Genomic DNA, 13,442 nt, shown 5'->3' with positions numbered 1-13,442 from the left:
GACCTCTCTGAGCCTGGCTGCAAACAGGGAAACTAATCATATCACAGCACAGCATGTAAACTTGCCAACAACTGGTAAACCCTGGATTGTATTATGTCGTCCTTCAGTGGAGTCCGGTAGATGTTTGGGTATAGTTGACTTGAGCCAGATAATGGCTTCATCGACTTTACCTCCACCTTTACAATCCATCCATTCATTCATCAAACACTTATCAAACCCTTCTGTGTTCTGGGCTCTAGGAATTCCAACACAAGGGCAATAAGATGAGGTTCTTCGGCTTCTTGGTACTCACCTTCTCATGGGGAGAAAACTCAAAATATGAGTTAATGAATCAGTATACAGAATATTAATTTTAAGAAGATGGATTTGTGGTCGTGGTTATTGGGCCAAATTTAGGATCAGAGTCAACAAATAAATGGCAGCAGATTGCAGTCACAGTGACTGTGACTAAGAGACTTTCTGGGACCTGGCCCTGTCTCCCATGAGGATCCAATACCACTGTTGTATATCCAGTGTTTGGTTAACCGCCCCTCCCATTGGCAGACTACAAAGCCCCTGGAGGGCAGCAGGTGACAGTCCCCTTGGCTCTTTACCACTGTGTCTGGCGTGCCACAGTTACATGTGAATATTTACTGAATAAACTGATCATAAAGTGCATCCAGAGAAAGCACAGGTTTGACCTCCTTTGCTAAATCATCGCGGGACAGCTAGTCGACCTAGAGTTTTCCAGTATATAGCTTCTTAGCTTTATGGTGCCATGAGAAAGTACCAGAGTCTGGGTGACTTAAAACACACATTTATTTGTCACAGTTTAGAAACTGGCCTCCATCAGGGTGCCAGCTGGGGTGGGTCCTTGGTGAGGGCTCTCTTCCTGGCTTGCAGATGGCCCCCCGCCTGCTCATGTGAGCTCACGTGGTTGACTGAGGGCTCCTCTTGTGAGAACACTAATGCCATCTTGAGGGCCCTGCCCAGAAGGCTTTATCTAAACCTAATAACCTCCCCAAAGCCCCATTTCCAAATATCATTGTCCCTCAGTTTCCACTGGAGGTTGGTTCCAGGACCCTCGCAGATACCAAAATCCTTGGATGCTCAAGTGCCTTATGTAAAATGCACAGTATTCACAGAGAACCCACACCCAGCCTCCTGTGGACTGTGAGTTTCTCTAGATGACTTAGAATAGCTAATGCAATGCAAACCCTGCTACGCCTTGATTTACTGTATCATCTGGGGAATCACGGCAAGAAAACAGTCTCTTCGTGTTCAGGACAGATGCAATTTTAAAAATCTTTTTTATCGAAAGTTGGTTGAATCAGTGAAAGCAGAACCTACAGATATCGAGGGTGACTGTACTATCACCTGGGAGCTAGGGGGTCGGTACATGAACAGGTGGGCAGTAGGGGAAGCACACATTTGGTCCATAGCACTGGCCTGAAGCTAAAGTTTCTGGACCAAGAGCAAAAGGTGACTCCTAATTCCTGATACTCAACTCCATGATCCTGGGGGTGGGGGGGGCAGGAAACCCTGTTATTTCTCCTCTCTGCAGAGGGCAGAGAAGACAAGAGCTTTATCTTTGCAGTTTCAGCCCTCAAGTTCAGGGCAAGAGCAGGGACCAAACCAAGTTCCATTTGGCCTAATTTGAAATGACAGTTGTTAGCAGGGCATGGTGGTGCTCGCCTGTAATCCCAGAGAAGAGACTTGGGAGGCTGAGACAGGAGGATCACAAGTTCAAGGCCAGCCTCAGCAACTTAGCAAGGTTCTAAGCAACTTAGTGAGACCCCGTCTCAAAATAAAAAGGGTGGCCCAGTGGTTAAGCACCCTGGTACCCCCTTCTCCACAGAAAACCTTAACTAAGCTTCTCCAGAAATCTTCACCATGACTGATTTTAGGACTATCAGCAAGAGTCTCTACAAGAGAGTTCAACGTAGGTAAACTTCCTATTTGCCTGTAGCTCTATTTTATTTGGCCACTGGCCTGGGAGAGATCATCACTCCGGGTGCTGAATGCCCCTCTAATAGTTTTTCATAAACATTTATCCAATATAGTACTGTGTAGAAGTGTGTTTGCAAATGCAAAATGTGATTAAAAGGAGAGAGAGAGAGAGAGAGAGAGAGAGAGAGAGAGATCCTTTAACAAGGCCTCTGGCCCTGAGCTGGGCTTCACAGAGATGTCTGCATTTCTGAGATAAGAAAAGTTAACAAATGGGCTCCCTGGTAACAGCTGGCAGGGAGAGGAGAGAGGGGACAAGAAATTCTCCCCTTCTCAGGTGTTGTCCTTGAAGGGTTAACTTGCCCAGAACAGTGACAGAAAAAGCTGCTTTTATGTGAACTTCTGCAGACTGTGAACTTCCGAGCCCCTCCCCTTACATGCTGGGTCTAAAACTCTGAAACTTCTTGAACTCAGGGTTCAGGGGGTTGATTGATTACAGCAAAAGCTGCGCCCTCTGAACCTGGCTGCAGCCAAATAAAACTGTTTCCTGCTGTCCTTGGTGCCCTGCCTGTCTGTCCCTACCACCCCTTCCCCCACCTGTGCCGGGCTGTGATGATGACCAGGTGAGCTTGCTTCTGTGCACAAGACTCAGGGGCCTGGGACCAGGTGAGGTCGCTGAGGAGAAGCTGAAGCAGGAGGCAGGAAAGGCCTTCCCTCCTGCAGGCAGGACAGGCAGGGGCCTGCGGGATGGAGCCACCAGCAGAGTGGGATTGTCACCCACCGCCTGGTCACATTCCCAACAGCCTGCACTTGACTCCACCGACGACAGGGACTCTCTCCGCCTCCGGTTAGTGCTCCCTGTGACTGGACCACATCAGAGCCACAGAGGGAACTGCCACCACCCTCCAGTAAGTTGGGACACGTGACTCAAAGTCGAGTGGGAATCCGGGTTGATGTTCCTAGTTCGGAATACACTCGGGAGCAGTGGTTCTCAATCAGGAGTGATTTTGCCCTCAGGGCACATCTGGGGACATTTTCCCCGCCCCATGCCCCTACCTAGAATGAGCGGCCCCCCAGACCTGCAGTGCCAAGTTTGAGAAGTGGGGCTCCGAAAGGGGCAGGGGACCCCAGGGTCACGGAGGTTGTGCGGGAACCTGGCAGGGAGCGGCCAGGGGTGCAGGGCAGTGGCGCCGGGTCCCTCTGCCCGCGGGGACACCCTCCGGTCACCCCCAGCTTCCCATCTGCGAATCCGCCTGCTGGTTACACGGTACGGCGCTCGGGCTGTCCCCAGGGTGGGCTCACCGCTCCCCCTCCTCGCCGCAGGTCCGCCCACCTGGGAGGATCCTTTTTGTGCCACATTTTCCACATCTCGGTGCTTTCAGCTGGCGACTTCTGTTGAGAGCGGGGACGACGCTAAGTGCTCCTGAGTGTCCCCAACACGGGACGGCTGTGCGCGCGCTGGGGAGGAACCGCGTGTGTCCCTGCGTGGGGGACGGTGCTGCTGGCCGCGAGGCAGAGGTCGCGAGCTGACGATCTGCACTGGGCAGAGAAGCAGCCAAAACAAGTTTGTTACCGGTGGGACCAAATGCGACCAGAGCTGCCCCAGCTGACCCGCAGGAACCCGGGAGCCAGGGTGGGTACTGACCGCAGGGTGACAGCAACTGTGTGGACTGCGGGCGGTGGACGGGCCCCTCCGTGCTGGGCGGTAGCTCATGTGGTAACATTATGCTGAGAAAAGAAGCCAGGCCCAGAGAGACACCAGGTCTTCTCCCAAATCCAACTCAGAAGCAGAGGACAGGACCGAGGTTGCCAGACTCTAGGAGGAGCGCGGGGGATGGGCAGATGTTGGTCAGAGGGTACAAAGTTTCACTGGGGCCCAAGGAATGACCTGTGGCACCCCATCCTGACCATGGTCAGTGAGCACATCTAGTATACTTCAAAATTCCTGAAAGTAGATTTTAAATGTTCTCAGCACAAAATAATATGCGAGGTGAGCCGATAATTAGCCTGATGTAATCATTCATTCTACAATGAATGAGTACATCAAGACGTCACATTATATCCCATGAAGGAGTGCAATTATTATTTGTCAATTACATTTAAAACATTTTGGGGGATCATGGGGGATTGAACTCAGGAGCACTGGACCACTGAGCCACATCCCCAGCCCTATTTTGTATTTTATTAGAGACAGGGTCCCTCTGAGTTGCTTGGCATGTAGGTCCTTTGCAAACACTAGGCCATTTTACACCAGGGACTTGAGCACCTTTAGATTTAGGCATCTCCAGGAGGCCCTGGAACCAACTCTCCACGGCTCCAGAGGGACGGCTGTATGCAGGACGTTGCTATTAACTACAGCTACCGTGTTGCACAAGGGGCTCCTGAGCCTCTTCCTCCTGTCTAACTGGAACTTTGTATCCTGTGACGGACCTCTGCCCAGAACCCACCCCTCAGCTCTGGCAGCCACCATTTTACCCTCGGCTGGTCCACGCTCCACGGTTGAGTTTCCATATAAAAGTGAGACCATGCAGTCTTTCTGTGGCTGACTTATTTCTCTTAACATAATGTCCTCCTGGTTCATCCACATGGTGGCAAAGTGACAGACTTCCCTTCTTTTTAAAGGTGGACTAGGGCTGGGGCTGGGCCTCAGTGGCAGAGCGTAGCCTAGCCCATGGGAGGCACCGGGTTCCATCCTCAGCACCACATAAATAAAATAAAGGGATGATTCCCATCTAAACCACAACAAGCATTAGGAAAAAGATGGCGCAATGTTCCATGAGCATGTATGCCACATGCCCCTCACCCACTCCTTCTTGTTTGGGTTTGACCCCAAAATCTCAGGAAATAAAAAATGATGGGATTATATACAATTAAAAGATTCTGGAAAGAAAAAGAAACAGATAACTTATGGAATAGAAGAAAATATTGGCAAACCATCCATGACAAGGGTTCATACCCAAAATATATGAGGAACTCAAACAACTTGATACCAAGAAAACAACCTTATTTTTAAATTGCTTAAAAGGGACAGACTGGTGCGTGCCTGTAGTCCCAGCTACTTGGGAGGCTAAGGCACGAGATTACTTGAATCTAGAATTTTATTTTATTTTATTTTTTGGTTTTGGAGATTGAACCCAGGGATGCTTAACCATCAAGCCATATCCCCAGCCTTTTTATTTTTTATTTTGAGACAGGAACTTGCTAAATTGCTTAGGGCCTCTCTAAGTTGCTGAGGGTGGCTTTGAACTTGTGATCCTCCTGGCTCAGCCTCCCAAACCTCTGGGATTACAGGGTGTGTATGCAAGACATCGCTATTCACTATAGTCACCGTGTTCTATGGTGTCAGAAGGGTAGGATTCTGACACCACAGCAACAGAGCAAGACATATCTCCATAAAAAGAAAGAAAAAAGCATAGTCAAAGGACATGAATAAACATTTTTCAAAAGGAGAAATAAAAATGTCAAACAAATATATGGCAAAAAGCTCCACATCATCAAGGCAATACAAATCAAAAACCACAATGAGATTTCACCTAACACTTGAAAATGGCTATTATAAAAAAGAAAGATAGCAAGTGTTGGCAAAAATGTGGAGAAAATGGAACCACAAAAGGTTGTTGGTGATGATGTAAATTAATATAGGCACATGGAAAATAATATGGAATTTCTTAAAAAACTAAAAGTAATTAAATGATCCAGTAATCCCAATCCAAAGGACTTGAAATCATTGTGTCAACACATAACGACACACCCGTGTCTACTGAAGCATTGCTCACCATGGCCAAGATGTGGGATCAATATAAGTATCTGTCAATCAGTGGACAGATTTTTTTTTTTTAATGTGGGTATGCACCGTGGAATACTCGAGATACCGGTATCTTGAGGGCATGATCCCCAATAGAAAGGAGAAAGAGGGCTGGGGATGTGGCTCAAGCGGTAGCGCGCTCGCCTGGCATGCGTGCGGCCCGGGTTCGATCCTCAGCACCACATACAAACAAAGATGTTGTGTCCGCCGAAAACTAAAAAATAAATATTTAAATTCTCTCTCTCTCTCTCTCTCTCTCTCAAAAAAAGGAGAAAGAGACCCCTGGAGGACAGTGTTGGTAATGCACAGTGAGAGTTCCCGCAGAGGAGGTGGCCAGGTAGTGTTCACACCAGCGCCCAGTCCTCCTCCCACACTTCTGCTTCCTCTGAGGGCAGGTGAGATGCAGCCACCAGAAGCTTTTGGTAGAGATACCGGCGAGTCTCAGCACCACATATAAACAAATCAAATTAACGTCCAACAACAACTAAAATATATATCAAAAAATCAGGGATGAACAAGACAGGCAGGGTCTGTGTCAGGTGGCGCTTGCCTTTTTCTTTTCCTTTGAGCTTGAATCTTGATCAGAGAAGACAAACAATGAACTAGAAGACAATGTGAGTTCAGAACAGGGCAGTGCTATGGCAACAGCGGATAACAGGTGGGAATGGCCGGGGGCACGGTGGTCCTTACACAGTAGAGGGAGAGCCTCTGTGACCAGGTGACACCTCAGCCAATCCCTGAATCCTCACAAAAGAGTGGGAGAAGAACAACCCCAGAGATCAGAATCCAGTGCATGGGGAAGAAAGTGGGCTGGAGAGGAGGGGTCAGCGAGGCTCTGCAGGTGGAGACCCCGAGGCTAGGGCGGGAGATGGATTCTGTGGCCAGATGTCATTTGGGCACATTAACCAGTGAGGGTCCTCTCATTTTTTAACTTCCTTGCACTAAGAAAAAAAATGCCTCTTGTATGCAGAACTGTTGAAGTGGGGAAAGCTGATTCGGGGAGCCCAAATATTAGAATGTTTGGGTTTAAGACACAGACGTAGGTCTTGAAAGGCATGCTTTTGATTTGCCAGAGCCAAACTTTCTGGAAGAAGTAACAATGGCCCTGTTTACTGAGCATTTACTATGTGCCAGGCATTCTCTAGGTCCCTAGCATTTGCTCTTTTACTCCTTGGGGCAACTCAGGTGGTGTTGCTGTCCCCGGTTACATGGCTGAAGCACAGAGAGGGGAATCAACTTGCCCAAGTCGCGCAGCAGAGCTCAGACTTGAGCCCAAGCAGTTTGGCTTTGTGTCCCATGCTCTTGAGGGTGATTTTTGTCACAAAAGAACTTCCAATGGGAATGAAGGAGGAACTTGGAGTTAAAGGGGGAGAGGGATGAGCCCTCCTCCTGCAGGGGCACCCCGCACACAGTGAGGGCTGGGTGCCTGGAGCCCAGAAGAGGAAGAGGGGGTCTTCCTGAAGGCAGAGGAGGGGGTTACGATGGGACTGAGATAGGGAACAGGAAGCAGCTGCTCTGCCTCACACAGAGGTCCCGCTACAGACTGGATAAAACGGCATTCCACCTTCCCAGGGCCACTGTCCCTGCGGATGTAGCCGTGTGTCCTGCGACCCGACGCTTCTGCCCTCAGCGTTGCTTTTGGGCTCGCTAAGGCGGGCTGCCGTCTGCACCCACCCAGCCCTCAGCTGCGTGATCCCAAGCGAATGGAACCGAGTGCGCTCCCCGAATCCTGTGAGAATCCCATGAATATCCACCACCACCTACGAATATTCATCCCCCTGAAAGAGAGAAGCTGGCCAAGGACCTCTGTGTTGGGGACCCGGGCACCCCAGAGGAAGGGATCTACTTTTAGGGGCTCCATAAAGCTTCAACCTTGCCCCTTAAATTCGTCCTGAACCCTGGTCCTTTCGCGCTCAGCCCTCTCCCTATGAGCCATGGCCGCAGAATAAACTTCCTGCTTGGGCTCTGGGACAGTCCACCATCAACGCCGGGGCCCTGGAGTAGCCAGAGGGGCGTCAGGGTCTAGGATTCCAAGACCCCAGCCCCGCCTCGCCACTCACAGGCAACCCCTGGGTCCCCGCTGTCCCCCGCCCCGCGCCCCCTGCTGGCGCTCGGTGAGCCTCCAGCGCGAGTGACAATGGTTTATTCCTGGGAACCTGCAAAGGTAGGAGGGTGGGGCCAGGTGGGTCCCAGGTCAGATCCTGGCGGGTCACTGCGCTCAGCGGCTTCACCTGCGGCCAGAGCCCGTCCCCTGCGCGCAGATCAGCCCGGGCTTCCTGCGCTGCTGGGTGTCCCCGGGCAGGACGCGGAAGCGCAGCAGCGTCAGCGCCAGCCCCACCTTCATCTCGCTCATGGGGAACGTCTGCCCCGTGCAGATCCTGCGGGCGGGGTGGGGACTCTCACTGTGTCGGGGACCCCCATCCAGGGCCATCCCCACGCAACCTGACCCGGGATCCTCCCCCTGACCCTGATCGGGCTGAGGGCCAGCGAGGGACGCTGACGCGCCTGGACCACTGTGGGCGTCCCCATGTCCCGGGGCCTGGCCCAGACTCCTGCCCCAGCTCGCACCAGCAGCAGGGAGGGGAGTCTGCCACACACACCCCTTTCCTGGGATCCCGTTCCAAACGCGCCCCACAATCAGGCACGGGGCGTTCGGACGAGGCCCCTCTGCACACCCTCACCCATCCCGCCTCCATGCCCGCTGCCCTCACCTGGGCCCCGCCGAGAAGGGAATAAAAGCCAGAGGTGACCTCTTCTGGGTTTTTCTGGGTCGAAGCGCGAGGGGTCATAGACCTGGGGACAGGGCAAGAGAGGGCTGCTGGGAGATGGCACACCAGCCACCCCGGGGGAAGTCGTGCAGGTGCAGTAGAGGGACGGCGTCTGATGTCCCAGGTCAGGTCCGGGCCCCATCACCAGGCCCCAGGAATGGGGAGGAGGAGCAGCACCTCAGGATCTGGCCAGACCGATGGATTGTGATGGATCCCAAAGATGCTGATAGCACAGACGTTCCCTGTAGGGAAAGAGGGGACAATCAGGATGAGGTCCGTGCTGCCCCATGAGACCACCACCGTGCCCAGGAGCCTCCTCCCCCTGCTGCTGTGGGGACCTTTGGGGATGACCCGGCGGTCGGGGAGGACAACGTCCTGGGTACAGCAGCGGAAGATGACTGTGACTGGGGGGTGCAACGGCAGACTCTCCTTTCTTGGGTGGGGGGGGCTGCTGGGGATCAAGCCCAAGGCTTTGTGCATGGGAGGCAAGCACGCCACCAACTGAGCTATTGTTGCAGGGGCCAAAGAGGCAAGACACCAAATAGGAATCAGGTTTATTTAGCTATACCAGGTTCAGAGGGCACAGCTTTCGCTGTAATCAATCAATCCCCTGAACCCCAAATTCAGGAAGTTTCAGAACATTATACCCAGCATGTGAGGGGAGGGCCTCAGAAGTTCACAGTCTGCAGAAGTTCACAGAAAAGCAGCTTTTCCTTGCACTGTTCTAGGCAAGTTAACCCTTCAAGGACAACACCTGAGAGGGGGGAGCTTCTTCCCTTTCTTCCCTCCCCCTGCCAGCTGTTACCATGGAGCCCAACTGGTAACTTCTCTATCTTAGGAATGTAGACATCTCCGTGAAGCCCAGCTCAAGGCCAGAGGCCTTGTTAAAGGATCTGTCTCTCTTTTTTTTTTTTTTTAATTTTAATCACATTTTGCATTTGCAAACACACTTCTACACATTATTATACTGGATAAATGTTTGTGAAAAACTAATAAAGGGGCGTTCAGCACCTGGAGTGGCTGATCTCTTCCAGGCCAGTGGCCAAGTAAAATAGAGCAACAGACAAACAGAAAGTTTATCTACGTTGAACTCTTTAGCAGAGACTCTTTTGCTGATAGCCCTAAAATCAGTTATGGTGAAGATTTCTGAAGAAGCTTAGTTAAGGTTTTCTGTGGAGAAGGGGGTGCCACTACACTACATCCCCAGCCTGAAGGCTCTTCTTGATACACGTGGTCAGGAAGGGCAACTGGGCTGGGATGTCCCTAAGGAACCGCACCCCCAAACAGTTATCCAGGGAGCAAACAGAAAGAATACCACCCAGCCTCACTGCCGCCCCATGAGACCCTCTTGCCGCTGCCCTCTGACCCTCTGTCCTAATCCCAGATGGATCAAAGGTTTAAACGTTAGAAAATAAAAGTCACAAAAATACTAAACAAAAACTTGATCTGGTATATTTAGAAGCATTTCTCAGCAAAACACAACATTCAAAGGGTGTAGAAGTGCTGATATTTACATAAAAAAGTTTTAAAACATGTATAATGAGTTAACAAAAGTTGAAAATCTCCATAAAGTTTCTCCAAGTTTATTTTAATAAATAAGATCCACTCAAGACTCCAGGGTGGAATGACAATACTATAAAAATATCATGTTTTTCTAAATTAATCAATATATTCAATGCAATCCAATAAAAATCTACCCGAATTTTTTTTTTTAAGAATTGATAATCTTATTCTAATTGGAAGAGTTCAAGTTGGTCAAGCACTAATTTAATATAAAAATAACTGCTGGGCATGTGGTGCGTACTTTTAAACCCAGGTGCTTGGGAGGCTGAGGATCTCAAGAGAAAAATTTGAGTCCAGCCTCAGCAACTTAGAGAGGCCCTAAGCAATTTAACAAGACCCTGTCTCAAAATAAAAAATTAAAAGGGCTGGGGATATGGCTTAATGGTTAAGCGCCCCCCAGTTCAGTCCTCACTTTAAAATGTGTGTGTGTATGTGTGTGTGTGTGTAAAGGAATAAAAATGGAGAACTCAATGTGGCAGATAGGAAAACCTGTTACAAAAGCATAGTAATGAAATGAAATGAGAAATTTTAAAACTGCAGTACTGCAGCAAGAATAGGAAAACAGACCCATTAAGCAGAGTGTCAAGTCAGACTCGAGAATAGGTGAAACTTAGCATCTGATGAAGGAGGTTCCGCAGACCCCGTGATGTGAACCCAAAGAACCACATCCTTGTCCACTGCGTGCAGAGAGGAGTCCCTCTCCCTGTGAGAGGTGAAACTGTAAAGTTAATCAGCATACCCATCGGTGCGACCTTTAGCATTTCTTTGCAGTGAAATTATTCAAAGTCCTCTCTCCTAGCTCTTTTGAAGTAAACAGCCCGCTATTGTCAACTGCAATTGGTAGTCGCAGGAGAACACTGGATTGTTCCTTCTCACTGTGACTTTGTACCTGCTTATCAACTCTTTCTACTCCTCGCCCCTTCCTAGCCTGATAAAGTTCCAAGAAGATAACATTGCATTTTTGTGACTTAGCAACAGGAATTCGTAAAAGCTCCAAATTATAAACTGGAAGACAAAAAAAAAAAAAAAAACAACCCACAATCATAGACCAAATTCACATTCAGATGATTCAGTGAAAATGTCTACAATCAACATATTGATCTAGAACAATATTTTCATTATCCAAGGAATTCCTGCAAATTAACAAGTGAAATGGCAGGTGACCCAAGAGACAAGTAGACAAGGGAGTTAACATAGGAATTCCCAGAGGTTTCCCAGAGGATCTTATGTATTCAAATAAACTTATAAACACAAGAGATTTAAGAAGAGATGCCCAAAGTCATGGTTTATTAGAGAAATGGAAAGTGTTAACAATGGGATGATACTTCACATCTCAGGTAAGAATCAACAAGGACAGGAGTGTTTAGGGTCGGCTGAGGTGTGGGGGGGTGGAGGGATCTCTGCTGAGAGTTGGGGTGTGGGCAGGGGCTGCCAGTGTGCGGCCAAGGAATGATGATGTGGTTTACAACCCTGCAGACGCCCCCAGCTATAGATCCCAGAGACAAGCGCAGACGGAGACATGCTCCCTGCCCTAGAGAGACAGCAGCCCGGGTATCCAGGACTAGGGAACTGCAGAGGGAAACACCGCTCGATGGTTCGATGCAATTGGCTGAATGTACTTAAACCGTGGCTAACCAGCGAAATCATGGCTCCCATTTCTGAAAAAGGTAAGACTCAGCATGAGAACTGTGAAACAGCAACATATATGTGATTTTTAACATATATCCACCCCAGTAACAAATTTTGCAAATTAAAGGATCAGGCTCTCTAGAATCATATGGGTGGAGAGTTGGAAGAAGAGAATTGGGAATAAGTAAGTAATGCGTGGAAAAATGATAGAATTAGTCAGGAATTGAGGAGCATGGTTAACTCAACCCTTGTCACCCGAGTTTCAAAAGAAAATGAATGAATTAACATGTTTACCAGGTGCGGTAGTACAGCTATAGCCCCAGCTGTTCAGGAGGCTGAGGCAGGAGGATCATTTGAACCCAAGTTGTGGGCAACACAATGAGACCCACCTCAAAAACTAACACACAATATTTCAAGAGCATTTCTTCAAACGAGCCAACCCGATCATGGAGTTCAAGTGCAAAACTTAAAGACTCAAGAAGAAATTATTAAAGCAATGAGACAAGAACAACTTTATCAAATATATTTTCATCAAATATAATAACAACTTTATCAAATATAATAACAAAGACTTCTTGGTGCTTATTTATGACCACAGAAATAAATGGAACTGAAAATAATCCAGAAATAAACCCAACTGTATAAATAAATTCAGCTAACTGTGAAGCTACTAGTAGTATTTAAAGTCATAAGACAAGTAAAAAAAAAATTCATTAAATTCTTTTGAGATAATGAGCCATTTAGAGAAAAAGATACCAACATAGGTTTCATAGGAAAAGTAATTAAATATAAAACACTTTTGTAAAATGTTAAATATTATTTATTTTTAAAATACTAAATAACCCCATTAGAGGAAAACAAACAAGAGCTTTACATTTTAATATTAGAATTTGAACCACTTTTCCAAGTATTATTTTAAAAAGAAAAAGAAACAGTACACAGGGAATAGCTCAGTGGTACAGGACTTGTATAGTGAGCTCAGGGATTGGGTTAAGAGTCTTACAGCCTAATCGCTTCTCCTCTGCACCTTCTTGTATTGTCTCACGCATGAGCTTTTGGGGGACACCACATCTAAACCATAGCAGTCTCCATTTTTATTCACCAGCTTGGCCCGGGGTGCATACATCTTATTAACACTTTCAAGTATTGAAATATGGACTTGTTGGATGCTATCGCCTTTTTGCAAATTTGTTTTTATATTTCATCAAACTTCTACAGTCCACTTACCCCTTCAGAGAATCCCTGCTTCTCACCTGTTCCTGTGCGGACACCATCGCACACGGAAACCAGTTGCTCATGGGTCATCTCATCTCTCTCCTATTCGCCAGTCAAGTATCCAGCGGTCAAGGTGCCACTCTCCCACCTGTCTGAACCCTTGCCAAGGTTTGGTATCTCCAAGGAGAGGGACTCTCTAGTTCACACTTGGACTTTGGGAAGCATCTCCTCATTCTCCAGCCTCCCCTTGAGCAGCAGAGTTTTGCTCTCTATAAACATAGGTCATACTTCAGGAATTGCAATTTGGATTATCCTTACAGTAAGAAGAGGCCCGTTAGGGTCTACTCATGGTTTGTGACTCCCAGCAGTCTCTCTGGTGAGGCGAGAGCAAGAGCCACGGGACCAGTTACGAGGGAATCATTCCTCTGTGATTCCCAGAAAACCCAGCCTGGGATTCCTGCCAACGCCTGTCTGTGAAGTCAACTTGCTTCTCCTCATCTCTGGCCTCCACTTCTGACCCCCAGGCTTCATCTTCT

General features: G+C 48.4%; 2 long non-coding RNA genes across 2 annotated transcripts; one reads left to right on the top strand and one right to left on the bottom strand.

The window, feature by feature from the left end:
- The first annotated feature begins 2,298 nt into the window (after positions 1–2,298).
- On the top strand, positions 2,299–7,699 carry LOC114090348 (uncharacterized). The gene is made up of 4 exons (XR_003582326.2): positions 2,299–2,834; positions 3,309–3,559; positions 6,001–6,165; positions 7,304–7,699. It is a non-coding gene; the product is annotated as an uncharacterized lncRNA (long non-coding RNA).
- A 778-nt stretch (positions 7,700–8,477) lies between these two features.
- On the bottom strand, positions 8,478–10,894 carry LOC114090386 (uncharacterized). The gene is made up of 2 exons (XR_003582330.2): positions 10,802–10,894; positions 8,478–8,741 (listed from the first exon to the last, which is right to left on the bottom strand). It is a non-coding gene; the product is annotated as an uncharacterized lncRNA (long non-coding RNA).
- Between the last annotated feature and the right edge of the window lie 2,548 nt (positions 10,895–13,442).

Source organism: Marmota flaviventris, chromosome 1, assembly GCF_047511675.1.
Source record: "Marmota flaviventris isolate mMarFla1 chromosome 1, mMarFla1.hap1, whole genome shotgun sequence".
In the NCBI taxonomy this organism is placed as follows: domain Eukaryota; kingdom Metazoa; phylum Chordata; class Mammalia; order Rodentia; family Sciuridae; genus Marmota; species Marmota flaviventris.
Note: the sequence above shows the minus strand (reverse complement) of the source record. Positions and strands in the feature narration are given on the sequence as shown.